The sequence below is a fragment of the Cynocephalus volans genome, chromosome 3 (genome assembly GCF_027409185.1).
Source record: "Cynocephalus volans isolate mCynVol1 chromosome 3, mCynVol1.pri, whole genome shotgun sequence".
Lineage (NCBI taxonomy): Eukaryota > Metazoa > Chordata > Mammalia > Dermoptera > Cynocephalidae > Cynocephalus > Cynocephalus volans.
Genome location: NC_084462.1, coordinates 118,665,803 through 118,684,844, shown reverse-complemented (window position 1 = coordinate 118,684,844; position 19,042 = coordinate 118,665,803). Strand labels below are relative to the sequence as shown.

General features: G+C 40.9%; 1 long non-coding RNA gene across 1 annotated transcript; it reads left to right on the top strand.

Moving 5' to 3' along the window:
- The first annotated feature begins 1,633 nt into the window (after positions 1-1,633).
- Positions 1,634-12,708, top strand: LOC134371640 (uncharacterized). Its single transcript, XR_010022867.1, has 3 exons — positions 1,634-1,698; positions 6,782-6,968; positions 12,596-12,708. It is a non-coding gene; the product is annotated as an uncharacterized LOC134371640 (long non-coding RNA).
- Positions 12,709-19,042: the final 6,334 nt, after the last annotated feature.

The following is a 19,042-nucleotide window of genomic DNA, read 5'->3' as shown; positions in this document are numbered from 1 at the left end:
ATGCTGCACAAGCAAATTATAAACAAATGATAGAAGCTGAAGTTTTCCTCTCAAAAGATTCTAAAGAACAGATAATTTAGAAAGAACAGATTTTATTGAAACGTCAATAGTTTTCATGACACAGATACTTAAACTACTCATTTTCAACATACCCATATAAAGAAAATGATGAAAAGTTTTCTTTTTTTTAAAGAAAAGATAATTTGACAGATGGAGTCTTTTTATGGGATCAGGAGAAGTGATAAAATTGAATAAATTACCAAGATTTTATCTCCATTTCTGTAATTCTCCCTAAAGATTTAGAGATGGCAGGTTGTATCAACTGGGAAATAAATTTGCAAGTTTATAACATGTCAAAAACAGGAATTAAAGACAAACTTCTACCTTTTTTTCAAGAGCAGTTTGCCTTGAGCAAAGCTGCTCTTATGGGATTACACATTTTCTAACCAACTATCAAGGTTCATCAAATGGACATGTCCACAACAGTCACGCAAATGTAGGTTCTATGAACTGCTCACTGTTTATTATCATTAGTGTCAAAGAGCAAACAAAATGTGAACTAAAAAAAATTGGAACAATGCAAAAAGAACTAAATTCTAGGTGGTTTTTTTTTTTTATGTGAAATGGTTTGTTTATGATCAGGCTAGATTAGATTTTAAATAAAATTGAGCCATGGTTTTTTGGTTCACCACATAACTGATACTTGAGTCATGTGATCATGTTAGAGAGACAGGAGTTGTGCCTGCTGCTGAAGAAGATGCAGAGAGACCCTTGCCTGGGTAATGGTGGGATGTTTTATGGACAGGGCATATGTATATTTCTTTTAAAAAATCGCCAGCAGACCCAGATGTACCTCCTTCTACAGAATCTTAGCATCACTTGAAAATCCAGCAGCTCTGGCTTAGCGCATCAAATGAATGGAAAAAGGCGGTGGAATGTGAAGTTTGCATAGAACCATGGGAGGTGGTATCTGGGAGAATCTGTTGAATCCTGTGCCTCTCCCTTGATAGGTGAGAATCCTGAGACCCCGAATTGGAAATGACTTGCTCTAACTCTCACACCCTCACCAACTGAGTGGCAGAAATAGTGTCATGTTAGCTAATAGTGTGAATGAGAAAAAGGATGAAATATGAAGCCTTAGAAGGTTGAAACTTCTTTAAGGGCCTAACATGTCAGCTGGCATGCTCATTGTCTGTTGGTTTAAGGCATACTCTATAGTCAGGACTTATATAGGGAATATTCAGTGTTCTGTAAATTTTTTCTTTTCTGTTTGAACTTGTTCTATAGCGACAGCTTTATAGATGCACTTTATGTACCCGTTGATAAGAAGAATATATGGTAAGTGTAGTGGATTGAATTATGTCCCCCCAAACTCATTGAAGCTTGAAATCTGTCCCCCAAGTTTTATGTATTAGAAACTTGGCCCCCACTGTGACTGTTAAGAGGGTGGGAAATCCTATTATGGTAATTGAAAGGTGGAACCTTGAAGAGGTGCTTAGATTATAAGACCACACCACATTGGTGAATGGATTAAACATGGTGGTCATGGGCATGGTTTGGAGGGGTTTAAAAGGGAAGCACAAAGAGTCTGTCTCTCTCTCTCAGCTCTCTCTCTGCTTCCACCAGCTTGTAACGTGAGACCCCTGGGTCACTGTCACCACCACCAGATGGATTTTGGCCTTCCCAGCCTCAGAAACAGTAAGCAATGAATTTTGTTTTCTTTATAAATCACCCAGTTTCAGGTGTTTTGCTGTAAGCAACAGAAACAGGGTAATACAGTAAGCAAGGAGTAAAGTGACTTAGTTGTGATAGGGAATGGATTTTTTGATTTTTTTAAAAGGCAGAAAATCAACTCCTGTTGTCAAGTATATTTTTGGCTGCTTACCCCTCCCTATTTGTAAATTTCTTTTTGTTCATGTATACAAATATTATATAATGTAAGTAGTAAGGGAAAATAGTAAAATTTAAAATCCTTTATGCTCATACATCTAATTGTACTGCAATATGTTTGAAGCCGGATTATTCCCATCTCCAGTTGAATCCATGGTGGATAAAAAAAGCATGTTAAGATTTGTTTTCATTTTGTATCCATCTTTTCTCTTTGTATAGGATTTCAGTTCCCCAGATTAAGATGGTGATTGTGTGTGTAGAAGAAAAATGTGTCAAGAGAATTTGTCAGGGATATGGGAAATTGGAAAGAAATTGGCGCATTGATGTCTTTCTTTGAGGAAACACTGAAATATTATTTGGATAAAACATGGGCCTAGAACAAACATGAAGTTGTCCTGGTTGGGGAGAGAAGCCCTGAAAACTGCAGTTGTCTTTTCCTTGCTTCTATCAAGAGCAGAGCATGTTTGCTGGCCCAGTTCACATGGCTGGAGGCACATCTTCCACTCACCTAGAGACCTCCTGGTATCTCCCTGGGTTGCCAGCCAGTGGTTTATGATAACAGGGGAACTTTGCTTCTTGTCTGATGGAGTGAAAGGAATCAGATTGAGTCTAATACCAGCTCCATCACCTACTGGCTGTGCAACTTTGCAAAACCACTTGAATTTTCTGAGCCTCAATTTCCACAACTATAAAACTGGGATAATAATTTTCTTAACTTGCAGAGCTGCCATGAAATTAAATGAGGCAAAATCTGTAAAGCACCTAGCAGTTTCTGGCCTAGAAAAGGCACTCAGTGTGTGTAAACTCCTCTCTCTCTCTCTCTCTCTCTCTCCCCTCTCCCAAATCCCCTATTGGGCTGCTTCGGTACTGGACCCAGGCTCTAAGAGCAGCTTGCTCTGTCCACTTTTCTTGTTTTTCTTTCCATCTGAGTGTCAGATCCTATCTGGCCTTTCTCTAAATCTAGTATTGTGTGACATTATCTGCCTGTAGTTTGTAAGGTGTTCCTATACTAGAGATCTCACGAATGTTACCTTTACTTCCATACCCTTCTGCACCCTCTCCACTGCATTCTGGCTTAGTGATCCCATCTGTAATTATGGCTTTAACTCATCTATAGTTGACTTGGCTCCCAAGTCAGTTTCCTATTCTGACTCCTCAAGCCAGTCTTTACCTACACTGTTCCTAGACTCAACTGTTGAGAGGAAACCATACTATCTGCAATTAGCCATTTTGCAAAAACAGCCTGTGAATGTATATCAGTATCATCCATTTATTGAGTGCCTAGTGGATCCATGTCTCTGCACCAGGATGTAACACAGGAGGGAAAAGATGTGGTTCCTGTCCTCAGAAACTCCTGGGTCAAGGAAGGTTCCAGTGTCAGGTCCATGTAAGCCATAGATGTAAACAGATGTCACTGAAAATAGAAAGACATTTCCATGTAAACACCATAAAACCTTGGCTTTTAATGCTATTGGAAGAGCCAAGAATAAACCATTGGCAGCACTGTCACATGGGAGAGGATAATGGAAAGAAAGAAAACCTATTTAAGAACAGAAAAAGAATAGAGAAACCACAAGGAAAGAGAAAAGCAGGGGTATATGCCACAGAAACTCTCAGAGTCTTGGTATGCTAGGAAGGAGAAAAACGTCAACTAGATGAACCCCCATCTAAAGCTTTGGTTTCCTCTACAGTGTTTCCACCCAGCTGTGTTACACTTCTGCCTGAAAAATTCTGGGGATGGGAAATGCACTGACAAATACTTCTGAGCCCATTCCATCCTGGGCCATGATAATCATTAGAATGTTCATTTAGTAGTATGTAGAACCTAAAATTGCCTTCCCATCATTTTTTCCCATTAATTTTGGTTTCCCTCTGGGACCCCAAAGCTATTTAGTCTTTCCTTGGCCTTCAAACATTCCCAATTTGGGCCCTGTCTAGCTCTCATGCTTCAGTGTGTGCTGTTTCCTTCTCTGTACTGTATTCTCTGGGGCTCTTTTCAGTTCCTCAAACACATCAACCACATTCTTGCCCCAGAGCCTTCTGACTAGAGCACTTGTCTCCTGCTCATGGCATGAAATTTAGGTTTCTGCTCAAATGCCACCTTTTTAGAGAAGCCTTCACTGACCACCATAGCTAAAATAGCTCACTCTTGGAAGGCTAAATTTGATGACATTAAAAAAAATATCTGCATGGCAAAGTCCCTATAAGCCAAGTCAAAAGACCAATAAAAGACTGGGAAAGATATTTGAAACTCATATTACAGACAAAGGGCTAAATAGCCTAAAATATAAAGGACTCTACAAATCAATAAGAAAAAGATCAATAATCCAATAGAAAAAACAAAAACAAAAATGGGCAAAGGATATGAACAGATCACCAAAAACAAGAACAACAAAAACCCTACATATGCTGCTCAGACATATGAAAAAATGCTCAAATTCACTTATGGTTAAAAAAAAAAAAAAAGATACAATTTAATTTTTCACCTATCAAACTGACAAAGATAAACAGTATTGATAATAATATTGTATCAGCAAGGATATAGGAAATAGGTTCCCTGATATCCTGCTGGTGGGAGTACAAAGTGGAACAGTTTCTATACAGAGTAACTTATAATATTTATCAAAATTACAAGTGCAAAAACCCTTTAACCCGGTGACTTTATTTCTAGGAATTTGCTCTACAGATATGTTCCCGAGTATAGAAATTGATCTATGTACAGAGGAACTCACGGCAGCATTGTATATAATAGCAAAAGGCTGGAAAGAACATATGGATCTATCGATAGGGGGTTCGGTAAATAAATTATAGTGCATTCATACAATAAAACAGTATGTAATTATTAAAAAGAATGAGGCAGATCTGTATGTGGCACTGAGGTACTCTGAGTGCATTTTATACTGACTTTAAGCATTATATATTCTCCATTTTGTATTCTTTTCTTTAAAAGGGCCCCTAATGTAGTATCAAATTCAGGCCCCACAAAACTTGGATAGACTCCTGGCCCCAACACACTTGGGAGACAGACACACTCCTGTCAGTAACAGAGGCTCCACTGCACAGTGACAGCAGGAGGATATGGAAGGGGACATGGACAGCGGGGTGGGACAGGGAACAGGGATGGGTCAAAATTGAAGGTTTGAAAAAATTCTATAGGTGACTCTGATATGCTCCACCCCTTTGAAATTCACCACTACTTTGTTCAATGCAGGAGTCCCCAATCCTGCATAGTCTCCTACCCCTTCTTCTTAAGGCTCCCAAACCACTTTCACCTTCAGATAAAGACTAACCACTGCAGGTAAAGTCCCAGTGTATTTCATCCATTTGATTGCACCTGCCTGCCTTTGTCAGCCGTCTTCTCCCGGCTCCAGAAGTGCCCTGAAGGAGTTCGGACCAGCTGATCCTAACCTCAGAGTTGTTTTTCTCCCTGGCTTTCTGGCCTCTAACTTGAAACTTGGCTGCTCTTTTTCATCTTACATTTACCAAGAAGAAAGCAATATAGTGAAGACATTCCCAGATCATTTTTTAAGCCCCTCAGTCTTTTTGGAGGCAAGCAGCCAAAAATTGTCTGGATATTCAGTGTGTGTGTGTGTGTGTGTGTGTGTGTGTGTGTGTGTGTGTGTGTGTGTGTGTGTGTGTGTGTGTGTGTGTGTGTGTGTGTGTGTGTGTGTGTGTGTGTGTGTGTGTTGCTGCTGGGGAGGTTTGGAGAAATTTTGAAGAGGTTGGGGAGTAAACCAGACTAGCTGGAAAGATTATAGTCACATAAATCAAGAAGTGAAGTTATGTGTTTTTTTTTTTTTTATTTTAACCACAATTTTATAAAAAAGCAAAGAGGCAGAGAATATTTGAAAAATAGAGAGGCAGGCTCAGGAGTAGCAAGCACCACTGTATTTGTTGGAGTGAGTGGGACTGAAGCCATGTTGGGACCTCAAACCACATGGGCTCTAAAAGATTTTAAAAGGACACAGTTTTTTTCTTGGCATGCCTTTTTCTGAGCTCCCTTTTACCCCATGGTTATTTGGTAAAGTTGTTTTCCAATCAGCCTGGAGCTGCAGACTTGCATGTACTATCCAGACCCTGGGAAACCAAGGAAGACATCAATAAAGCTATGCTCATTCCACCCCTTCAGCAGGATCCTGAGATAACAGCAAGGACAGGAGCAGAAACCAAATGGAGCTTTGATGAGACCCTGCAGCTGGCTGCTTGCACGGAGCACCCGTGTCTCACATCCCCCTCCTTCCTGCCTTTTATCTCCTGTGTTCCCCTCCCTCAGCCCCCTTTCTTCTGAATCTTTGAGATGGCTGTAGTCTGGCCATTCTCTTTCAGGTTTGCTAGAGAGATGGGTTAGCCTAACGTCTCTCCTCAGGTCACTGGGATTCCTGAATAAAAGCTGACTTCCATTTTCACTAACATTTGACTTTTGAGTGGTTTGTTTTTGATAGGGGGCAGGCAGCTGGGCCTGTGCTCAATAACATATTTAGTGAGACCTGATTCCATTTACTTTCCTAATTTTTCTCCCTTCCACCATCTCTTTCTTTCCTCTCTTCCTTCCCTCCTTCTTTCCTTTTAATGAATAAAAATAGCTTAAAATACTCTATAAAGGTTTTTTTTTAATTGCTATTACTAACATTTTGTGGTGCCTCTGAGTCTGTGCCTTCATCTGATTTGCCTTCAGACTTGTAAAGTGAAGGCACAGTTGGGCAGTCTCCATACTGGAGTTCCAATTCAAATCCACAATGATTTGGGAGAAAGCAATTTACTTTTTTCCAAATTGTATTGAACCTTAAATGCAGTTATATTGAGTGAATAAAGGAGATATGGCAGAAACTGGCCACTCCTGATCCATCAAGGAAATTTTGTCACACACTCCAATCGCCATCACTCTCCACAGCCCACTCCACTTCCTGTCCCAATGGGAGCCCATACTTGGAGAAGCAGATACAGAGTGAAAAGCAAGCTACCAGAAAGTCAGCTAATTCCAGTTAGAGAAAAGAGGCCACGCTGCTGTGCATCACACTAAAGGGCCACAGGGCTGCCTTGGATCAGGACTTGGCTTTTGAACAGGGAAGCCCACACAGGTCAGTGCATCTGCAAAGCCCAGAGCTCTGTGCCCTAAAATGGGGGGAGAGGGAGGAAAGGTGTGGAGAAGTCATCTTGGCACCAGAACTCTGCCCTTGGACTCTGCTGTGGGTTGAATTTGTCCCCCTAAAGTTCATATGTTGGAAACTCGATCCCCATTGTAACAGTGGTAAGAGTGTGGGAAATCCAGTTATGGTATTTGAAAGGTGCGGCCTTTAAGAGGATCATGAGAATTATGCTCTCATGAATGGATTAATCCATTCATGGAATAATGAATTATCGTGGGTGTGGACTGGTGGCTTTATAAGGAGAACTCGTGAGAGAGCTCTTGTCATCCCCATCATGTGATACTCTTGTTGCCACGGGACCCTGTACGGAGTTCCTCCCAGAAGGCGGCCCTTACCAGACGCACCCCCTGGACTATGGATGTCCCAGCCTCTGAAACTGTAAGAAATAAATTTCATTTTTTTATACATTACCCAGTTTTAAGTATTCTGTTACAAGTAACAGAAAACTAATGTAGACTTCTAGTGTTTTCACCAGCTTATCACTGGGAGAAGCTGGAGAACATACAGCAGACATGGTGTATTCCCGATGGCTCTGATGGCTGGCGGAGGCCTGGGGGACTTTCAAGAAAGACACCTCGGAACTAAATGGAATACCAAAGTTTCAGAGGTTCCTCAGAAAGCCTGAAGTTGGGCAGAAGCACATCAGTGGCCTCTCAAATAAGGTGATTAATCAGATGGGAAGACTCAAAAGGTGTCTGTGCTGTAATAAGAAATATATTTGGTCTTTGTCTCAGGTTCCTACCTCAAAGCTCCTAAAACCTTCGAAATTTTCTGAGTGATAGGAGTGTCTTTTGTTATTCATAATGAGCCCCTTTCATAACACCTGAGTTTATGCTAATGCCATGACTTGATAGCCTCAGGACGGGCCTTCACCAGAAAGACCAAGCAGTTAGAGGATTACAGGGCTGGAACTTTCAGTGCCACCCATCAACCTCCAGGAAAGGGGGAGGGGGCAATGGGGATTAAGCTCCATGAAAACTCCTGAACAAGACTCAATGAGCTTTGGGTAGCTGAACACGTGGAGGTGCTGGGAGGGTGGTGCACCCAGAGAGGGCATGGAAGCTCTGCCTCTGCCCTCTGACCATTTCTTCATATGGCTGTTCACAGCATTGTATTTCCCTGAATTCTATGAGCCATCGTAGTAAATTAATCAAACCCAAGGAGGGGGTAGTGGGAAGTCTGAATTATTAGCTGGTTGGTCAGAAGTATATGTGACAACCTCCTCCTTGTCATTGGCATCTGAAGTTGGGGCAGTCTTGTGGAACTGAGCCCTCTACTGAAGAGAACAGGACACTGTGCAGAAGGCCACCTTAGAGTCCTTTCGGGAGAAAAATGTGTTATTATGACTACACAAGGGTTGATCCCTTCAGGAGACTTGATGCTTATGGCTCCCATGCAAGTCCCCATTACCACCAAATCTTCCTGGTCTCTCTGCTTCTGCCATGACACTCCCCCCCCCCACCAATTCTCTATACGGCTGCCAAGGTCACCTTTTAAAAAATGAACATGAAATCACATGCCCTCCACAGATGAAAATTCTCCAACAGCTCCTGATCTCACTAAATAAGTAAATACCCAGGCATCCCCAAACTTTTTCTTTAATGGGGCCACATAGTATATTTTAGACTTTGTCTATCATATGGTGTCTACTGCACTGTTGCACTGCAATGATGAGCTGCACTAGGGTTAGGCAATAAAGGAAACAAAGTTTAAGGAGACAGTTGCTCTCAAAGCAGTGTGAAAGGATTCAAAATATGAAAGAACAGACATGGCTGTTCCAATAAAACTATTTGGCACACGGACTGTGTGCACCACGCTCTCAGGTCAGAGTCTCTGCATTTGTTCTTTACTCTTCCTGGAATGTTCTTTCCTTAGATTTTTGCATGGATGGCTCCAAGTGCTAGATAACTCAGTAAACAGTTTAGTCATATATTTGGAAAATCAGCAAAGAAGAGCCCTAAAAATGAGAAAATAATTTGGAAAGAATTTGATTTTAGATATTTCCATAAAAGTATTCAAGTAGTTGCCACCAGGGAGAAATCAGAATTTTGTTGACCTTCTTTGTGCTTATTTTAAGCATTGGTTGATTATTTTTAAATGGGGTGGGAGGGAGGGAAGACCTCATAATCTCATGATTTTTAAGGCCTCTGAAGTCTCAATGTAGCCTTGTTAGCCCCTTCTGGTAACTCCGACCACAAGGCAAGTATTGCTTTCTTGGTGAAAGTTTTTTGGACCACAGACTTGATAGTGTCCCTCCACCACTTCTCCCATTCAGCTGTGTTATTTTCTCACAGCAATTAATCACGGCCTGAAATTACTGTGCTTATTCATGTGCTTCCTTGTTCACTGTCTTCCTTTTGCATGTAGGCCTCAGAAGCACAGGAATCCTGTCTGTACCTCTGCATCTGGTACTGTACAGTACCTGGCACATGGAAGGCAAGAAAATATTTGACTGACTGACAGAGTGAAATGAATGCCTAACTGAAAACATAGGAAAGGAAGAGCTAAAACTGTTTCAAGAATGAGATCTGAGTATAAGTGAAATTCTCTGGTTGTCCTTCATAGGGCCTTAAAAGGGACTTAGAAAGTAAGTCCCTTTTAAGGAATCACTTTAGCAAATGTCACTTTTGGAATCAGCTTTAGCAAATTTGTCAGTAGAAGAATTTAGACCAAATCAGAAAATTTTGCTACTGCATCATGGGAAGATTTTTCAGCTCTTTATCTTTTATCAATTTGATCTGTTTTCCAAAAGTGTCTATTTTTTCTTCCTGCTTTTTTTAAGATTTTAATTAATTTGTACCTTATTCTCTAGAGAAACATAATTTAAACATCCAACAGTACAGAATTTTTTTTTTTTTTTTTTTTTTTTTTTTTTGACCAGTAAGGGGACCATAACCCTTGGCTTGGTGTCGTCTGTACCACGCTCAGCCAGTGAGCGCACTGGCCATCTCTACATAGGATCTGAACCCGTGGCCTCAGTGCTATCAGCACTGCACTCTCCCGAGTGAGCCACGGGGCTGGCCCCAACAGTACAGAATTTACTGAAACAAATCAAATTTTCCTTCATTTCTATGCATGACTATGGAAACACAGTCAAATATGCAGATTATTCATTCAGTGTTCAGTGGGCCTTCCATGTCTGTGGGTTTCCCATTCTTAGATTCAACCAACTGTTGGTTGCATATATTTGAAAAAAATTTAAAAATAACAATACGACAATAAAAATAATACAAATAAAAAATATAGTATAACTATTTATATAATATTTACACTGTATAAAGTATTATAAGCAATGTAGAAATGATTTAAAGTATGAGGGAGAATGTGCTTAGGTTATACGTAAATACTGTGCCATTTTATATAAGGGACTTGAGCATCTGCAGATTTTGGTATCTGAGGTGTCTCCTGGAACTGATCCCCCAACAGGTACCAAAGGATGACTGCATAGTGAATAGCTGATTTGTGTCAGGCACTGTGATGGGCACAAGAAATATTGTGGTGAACAGGTTCCTGCCCTCCTACTCTTGGGTGACACAGACATATGACAGACCTATTCGACCCAAGAATTGAGGATATGTGAGCATATCAGTCAGTGTGCAGTCTGGAGAACAGAAATCACTGTAGGTATTTTGAACAGAGGGAATTAATGTAAGGAATCAGTCATAAGTGTTGTGAAAAGCTTGGAGGAACAAAAAGGGGAATGTGTGGTAACCTAGAGATAAGTATGTGCAAGAACTCAACTGCTACTTCTAAGGCTGGAGTAATATAGGGAGGCAGTGATATAATCAGAGCCCAGGAGTGCAGGAAGCTACTGATGCTGTTGCAGCAGGCACCTGCCTGAACCATTGACGCCATTGCTGGAACTGCTGTGGGCTGCTGGAGCCCCCACAGCTACCATGCCAGAAGCTTAGAAAAAAAAAAGGGGGGTCTCTCTCTCATTTCACACAGTGTCCCACCAGTGCTTCCCATTGGCAGCATCTAACTGGGCCAGCTGGCAAGGGAATCTGGAAAATGCAATTCACATGACTTTAGCCACCTCCAACAAAGCTGCACACAAAATGTCACGAATGGTATTTAGCTCAAACAAGACAATGACCAGCACATGGAAGAATTAAAGATTTGTTTTGAAGTAGCAAAAACAATCCTATATCCTTTAAAACTTTTTTCTTCCTTTCTACAAAAGCAATATGTGCTTATTAGAGAAAAATTAGAAAATATAAACAACAGAACATAAAAACTTGCATATTCCCATTTACGCAGAAACAATCAATAATATCTTGGCATCCCTCTCTTTCTCTCTCTCTCACACTAACACACGCACGCACACGCACACGCACACACACACACACACACACACACACACACAAACTCAGATTTTGTTTTATAACCCATTATACTAAATTTATGCAATAAAACATTTGCTGGACATTTACTTTGTTCCAACTAGTTTCCAGTGTTGAGTATTTACGTTCTATCAACATTTTCCTATTATAAATATAAAAAAAGAATTATTGCCTGAAAACAAATTATTATAAAATTATTGCCTGAGAAACAGATTTGCAACTTAAAACAGTTTGTGAAGAATATAATTGTAACCTCCAATTTGACTATTATGAGATTGTTTGCTTAGATAGAAAGAGAAAAGTAATTATTTTAAACATAAGGTAAAATGCCAAGTCTTTTCTTATCCTGTTCATGTCCTTTTATGGGGAGAAGAAAACACTCTCAGTAGAATTTCAGAGCTGGAAATGTGCAGTCTGGAGGTGGAGAGGAACTTTAGCTACACACAGTACTAGAACCATCCTGTTGCCCCGTCTGTCTGGTTTCCATGGAGTCAGACTTCTGACAGGAAAGCTGGTGCTCTGGAATGTGCAGAAGGTGGGACACCCAGGCAAGGTGACTTTAAGGGTAAAGCCTATTTGTTATGGCTACTGGGCAACCACACATTACTCTGGTGTTACCTGTTCAAGCGCTTTTGACTGTTAGTACCTGTAGTAGTTGCTTACAGCAGAATGCCTGAAACTGGGTAATTTATAAAGAAATTAAATCCATTTCTTACAGTTCAGGAAGCTTGGAGGTCCAGGTTCAAGGGGCACATCTGGTGAGGACCTTCTTGGTGGGAACTTTCTGCAGAGTTCAGGATGGCACAGGGTATCACATAGTTCACGTGCTCACTTGCTCTCCTTATATAGCCACCAGCGCTACTCTCATGATAACCCACTCATTCATTAACTATAATCCATTAACTCATGAATGGGTTAATCCATTCATGAGGGCATAGCCCTCAAGATTCAGTCACGGCCCAAAGGCCCCACCTCTCAACACTGCCACCTTGGAGATCAAGCTTCCACGTGCGCGTTGGAGGGAATAAATATTTAGACCATAGCGGCAGCTGAAAACTGTGACTTAAATTGGCTTTTAAAATGAGGGAATGTATTATCTCACATAACTGGAAGTCCAGAGGTAGGACAGGCTCCAGGCACAGTGAGATAAGCAGCTCAGTGATGTCATCAAAGTCCCAAGTTCTTTCAACACTCTCTCTGCTCTGCCTTCCTCAGTGTTGACTTCATCCTGAGACTGGCTTCCTTCATGGTGACGAGATGGCTCCAGAGACCACAGGGCTGCCTGTTTCCTTTCCTCATGTTCAGCAGCAAAGAAAAAGAGAGACCTCTCCCCTCAATATAAATTCTTTTCTTCATTTCAAGCAGGCCAGTGGCTCAGTGGTGCTGCACATTAAAATCACCATGGTACTTTATTACTTGTTTATTGCTATTATTTCATATTAATGTTATTTATTTAATAATTATTATGTAATATTATTTATTTATTTTATTTTTGAAACTACTGATACCTAGGCTTTATCTCCAGAAATATTAACATATTAATCTGGGGTGGAGCCCAGCTGTGGGTCATTCTCAGACGCTCCCAAGTGATTCTAATATACAGGCAAGGTTTTGGAGCACTGGATTTGGCTGGTGTACATCACCTGCCCACCCCTAGACCATGAACAGTTACCAGGGTAATGCCATGAACTGACTGTCTTTGAAGAGTGGTTCTCAAAGTGTGGTCCCAGACAGCAGAAGCAGCTCCTAGGAACTTGACAGAAATGCAAATTATTGGGCCCCACCCCAGACCTTCTGAATCAGAACCTCTAGGGTGGGGCTCAGTAGTTTGTGTTTTAACAAGGTTGCCAGGTGATTCTGATTGTGGTTCATAAATTATGACAAATATACCATACTAACGTCATATGTTAATAGGGGAAACTGGCTATTGGGTATATGGGAACTCTGTGTAAAAATCTTTACAAGTTCCCTGTAAATCTAACACTATACTAAAATAAAAAGTTTGTTCTAAAAAGGTACAATAAGATGTAAAATTCTAGTGAATAGAAATACCTCTGGAAAAGCCTTTAAAAAATTTAGTAAAAATGGTTCTTTAAAGTACTCCATATTAAAATTTGACACTGTATTTTTATGATTGATGCAAAGGCTTTTTAGAGATTTTTAGCTTAAATGAGACTTGAATTGGCAAATATTAATAAATATTCCTGGTATGTTACATTTCCCAGAATCTGCACATGGCCAGAATTATCAAAGAGCAAACGAGAGAGCTGGAAACTTGTCTCTATGCTGAGAAACAATTAAGAACACATATTCTATAAAGTCATTGTCTTTGCCATCCTCTTAGATGTTGGAAGGAGTAAGATGTCATGACTCTTTAGGGAAAGGGACATAATTAGATGCTTCCGTCTCTAAATCCAATTTATACTAGGGAGCACAGACCATAAATTCACTTCAGGCATTCTCTTCTTGTTTCACCAGCTCCACTGAAATGAACTAACTTCCTGTGTCCTGAGGGGTGAACCACACACCCCAGCAGACTAAGGTGTATGTAGCTCATTACCACTGACTGTTCTCAACAGACCTATAGATCACTGCATTTATGTTTGGTTCCTGGAAACCCTGGGCCATAATTGGAATGGAGCAAGAAGCAAATCCTAATTTGTAGTTTGGAAAATGACTCAATGTAGTCAACTAAATAGTTTACGGTAAGTTTGCTTATCTCCCTTCTGCACCAAGTCTCAGTAAGGAAACCGATAATTTAAATTGTCATCAAAGGTGAAAGTGCTCTAATTAAGAGTTAAAACAAAAAAAGAGTACTTAAGGGCAAAAACATTTCTATGCCAAACACATGGCTCAAAATTATTTCCTCCCCTCTTACTACATTGGAATCTCTCAAATTTTGTCCCACATTGTATACTCTCAGTGTGACCTTGGACAAGTTCTTCAGCCTCTCTCTGCCTCATTTTTGTCATCTTTACCACAGGGAATAATAATAGTCCCTATTTCTTGGTGTTATTATAAGAATGGATTGAAGTAATGTTTGTAAAACTTTTAGCACAGTACCAAGTGTTACAAAAGTGTTTGATTAATCAATAAATAATATAGGCCTTGCCTACATTAAAGTCATTCAGTACAATGATAAACCTCCTGAAGGTATGGTAAGGAAAAACACACAAAAGAATATTCAGGTACCAAGTAGCAGGTGGGGAACCTCAGGCACGGCAGGAATTTGACGAGGTAGAAGAAATGTAGACAATTTTCATCAGAAATAAAAAAGGACATGATGGAACCCTCCCATGTTACTGGTGGGAATGTACAATGGTACAGCTGTTGTGGAAAACAGTCTGTCCGTTCCTCAAAAAGTTAAACATGGAATTACCATATGACCCAAAAACCTCCGTAAGGAAAGTAGAAAAAGTTTAGTCAGGATCTCTCACCTTACATCTGTTACAAATGGGCAAGATTCAGCACATTCACTAGAAACAAGTTATAAAAGTAGAGTAACTGCACATGTGTGCCCATTTACTGATTCAGCATGATTGTTGTAATTATGTAATGCTTGGCTTGTGCCAGTTATTGTGTACTAAAAGTATAAAGGTAACTGCTCTGAACCACTGGTCGGCAGAGCATGGAGGGTCGGCAGAGTTCACGTCTGAGGATAAAGCCTGTCTGTGAAGCTCACATCTGAAGAATAAAATATGTCTACCTTGAATAAAACTGCCAGATATCTTCTTTCGATTACCTGACTCACGACCTGCACAGGAAGGGGCAGGAGGATCTGAGATTCTTGCACCACAAGCTCACTCCTAGGTATATACTCCAAAGAATTGAAAACAGGTACTCAAATACTTACACACACATGTTCATAGCAGCACTATTCACAATAGCCAAAAGGTGGAAACAACCTAAATATCCATAAGCTAATAAGTGGATAAACAAATTGTTGCATATGCATGGAATACTATTCAGCCATAGAAAGAAATGAAGTACTGATACATGATACATGTGGGTGAACCTGAAAAATATTATACTAAGTCAAAGAAGCTACTCACAAAAGGTCACATATTGTATAATCCCATTTATAGGAAATATCCAGAATAGGTAAATCCAGAGACAGAAAGCACATCAGTGATGACCAGGGGCTGGGGACAGGGGAGAATGGAGAATAACTGCTTAATGGGTACAGGGTTTCCTTCTGTGGCAGTGAAAATGTTTTGGAGCTAGAGAGAGGTGGAGGTTGCACAGTATTGTTTATGTACTACATGCCACTGAATTGTTCACATTAAAATGGTTAATTTTATGTTTTGCGAATTTCACCTCATTAAAAAAATGATACATACATCAATAGGAGAGAGAGTGTACTGTCTTTGTTATAGCTGAGAAGGCAGAAGACTTCCAGGCTTCCTCTTCCACTCATCTAAGACTCCTTACTTGGGAAAGTCACTAATGTCCACTTCCTCTGGGCCTTGGTTTCCTCATATGTAGGAAGATGAAGTTGGACTACATGGCCATTAACTAAGATCTCTTTCAGCTCAAATTCCAGGGTAAAGAAATTCAACATCCTTCTTTCTCCCCCTCTTCTCCCCATGCTTGAAAATGACTGCGTCTATACTGTAGATGCACACTGGAAGACAATGTTGTAATTAAATTACAGGGAAATTAACTTGTTTTAGTTATTAATATGAAAAGGTATTTTAATATTCATTATTATAATGACACAAATTAATGGACAAATAACTAGAGCAAATGCACTTTAACAATTAGCTTGGGTTTTGCCTCTCTGATGCTCAGACTCGGAGCCTGTGTCTGTGCCCTTCTGTGTAATCACACACTCTGATTTTTGCCAGTCATGGTATGTATTAGTCTGTTTTGTGTTGCTCTAACAGAATACCTGGAACTGGGTAATTTATAAAGAAAATGAAATTTATTGCTTACAGTTTCTGAGGCTGGGAAGTCCAAAGTCTATCTGGTGGTGGTGACAGTGACCCAAGGGTCTCACATTGCAAGATGGTGGAAGCAGAGAGAGCAGAGAGAAAGACAGACTCTCCTCTTTTCTTAAGACCCTCAGAACCACGCCCTTGACCACCATTTTTAATCCATTCCCTCTTGCACCAGGCTACAATCCAATCTCTTTAAGGCTCCACCTTTCAATTACCATAATAGGATTTCCCACCCTCTTAACAGTCACAGTGGGGGCTAAGTTTCTAATACATAAAACTTGGGGGACACAATTCAAGCTTCAGGGAGTTTTGAGGGGACATCATTCAATTCACTACATGGCATCTCCATGGCTCCTCTGCCAAATTCAGTGCTGGCAGCCCTGAGCTAATGGGGAGGTCCTTGACTGATTAATAAGTGCCCTTGCCAGGTAGGGATGGCGCCAAGGGATTGATGTCCCCTCTAAATTGCTCATGCTTTTGCAACAAGAGTAATCTAGAATAACTTAAGGCCATCAAATAGTTACTAGAACTTGCTTAGACTATTGTGCTAGTTACAGGTAGACTAATTACAATTTCATTCTGAAATTATTGAAATGTTGTTTGAATAGCAAGCCAAATGCACCCAGTCTTGCCTGAGACTTAAAGTTCTGGGTCAACATGTTCATTTTGGCAGGGTGGGTAAGTAATTTTCCGTATTTTACTGACTACCACCTGCTCCACAACTACTGCTGTTTTCTAGTCCTTTGTAAATTCCCTCCTAGTTATTTCTAGGAATTTGTGTATTTACAAAGAACCTTCAGCTAGAAAGATTTTGGCCAGCTACCAAGGATTATCTGTCATTTCCTTCCTTTTTAATTGTGGCCCTCTTCAGGGATATCTACTTCTGAGGTCTATAATAGTTCCCAAAGCTGCAAAAACCACAAGCCACTGCCACTGGGGCCCACAAGCAGGCTGCCTCAGATTAGGCTTCTCCCGATTATCCCATTATCCATAGTGCCCCTGGAGGAGATCACTGGAGGGGCCAAAGCAGTTCCTGGCTATGTGGGGTTCAAGCAGAAGTGGGGAGAAGGGCCTTCCTCATTTATGGTATTGCATCTCTGTTTCAATCCTTTCTGCAAATAGTTTTCCAGCTTTCACTTTAGGACTCCCACTCCCAGCACTCGAACATCCATCATAGCTGGATGGGGAGACAAAACCAGGAGACAAATGCCCCGCAGAACTCCTAACTGCTCCCTCTACTGGCCTCAGGTTTCTCTGAGGCTAATCTGCCTGACATTTTCTTCCAGTCAATTCTCTTTGGGGAGGTTCCCAGTTCCTCTTGCAAATAGCCCCTTCCTGTAGACTTCCAGACATGCCTGAATCCCACGTGGAGGTTGCCGTGGCTCAGGGGCAGACATCGGGTTCCCAGTAACTGTATATTAGTCAGCTGCTATGTGCTAGGTGCTGGGCTTCCAAGGATGATGGTGCCTGTCATTGTCGACCTGCCATGGGAATTTAGACAACACCTCATGAGCACTGCCCAATTCAAGCCTTTACCCCAAGGAGGGACACCTCCTGCTGAAAGGTCCTAGCAAAGGTACCAACTAATCACTGACTTGGCAGAGAACCTCCTCTCAATATAACTAGAAGTTTCACCAAAGTTTCTTAACCACTCCACCATTGACTGCTCTTCCTGAACATCCTTCAAGTTCCTACACCAACGCCTGCACCTGTCTGCTCCTTTCCACCACATAGGAGCTCCCTTTTCTCCTCTGCTTTTTGTTGTTGGCCTGGACTTCGCTGCATTTCTCCCCTCAGAGGCACAGAGGAGAGGGCTATCGGAAGGAGAATAAAAGTGAAAAAGCTGTAGGGGATTGTGTCCAAAATAAACAATACCTGAAAAGCCTGTACAATTATTTTGTTCAACTTAGATGAAGAAACCGAGTGCACACTAATGTGAAATTAAAAATATGGACATAGCTTTGCATGCAACTTATGAATTTTTTCCTGATTTTGATCTCTTGTGTTCAGAGGGAAAGGGAATCAAAACTTCATAAAGCAGTCAGCTTATCTGTGGATAACTAAAGATTTTTCTAGGTGGTGTTCACCCCTCCTGAAAAAGTGCAGCTGCTTGTGGACAATGTGAGACGAGAGACCTAGATTACAGTGTATACTTTGGGAGACATCTATATCGACTTGTTTCACTAGTATGTGATTAATTCTCAAGGTAGAATTTCAGAACATCCTATTTTAGTAAGAAGCTTGAAAGATAAGTTATTGAAAACATCCAGCAAAGTACAATACAGTATTTGCAGGGTTCAGTCGGGTACGATACAGCCCATCTTCGTGTACACATCCCCCTCCTCATGGAGCATATAGGGCCTTGCACAGAGTAAGGGGCTAAGGGAAATGTTTGTTAATGTGGCAATTTTAGTTAAAACTGGATCCCTCCCAATCTCTCAGTGGCTTGAACCTCCTGACCTGGGTCAAACAGCTGAAGGAAGAAGGAAAGTCACAAAGTAGAGCTAGGACAACACCATTGTTTAATGAATACGTATACCTTTCCTAGGTTTTTGCTCGAAAGCCTGTGAGGCGACTAGCTCAGAATGTGTCAGTGAACTGCGCCGTTAATTTCACTTCCATTTTCAGAGTGGGGATTCGGGTTTTCAAGTTTCTTATGGGATTTTATGCAAAACAATGTGCAAATCAAGAGCATTCTAAACATTCGCCTGTTCTCCAGCCC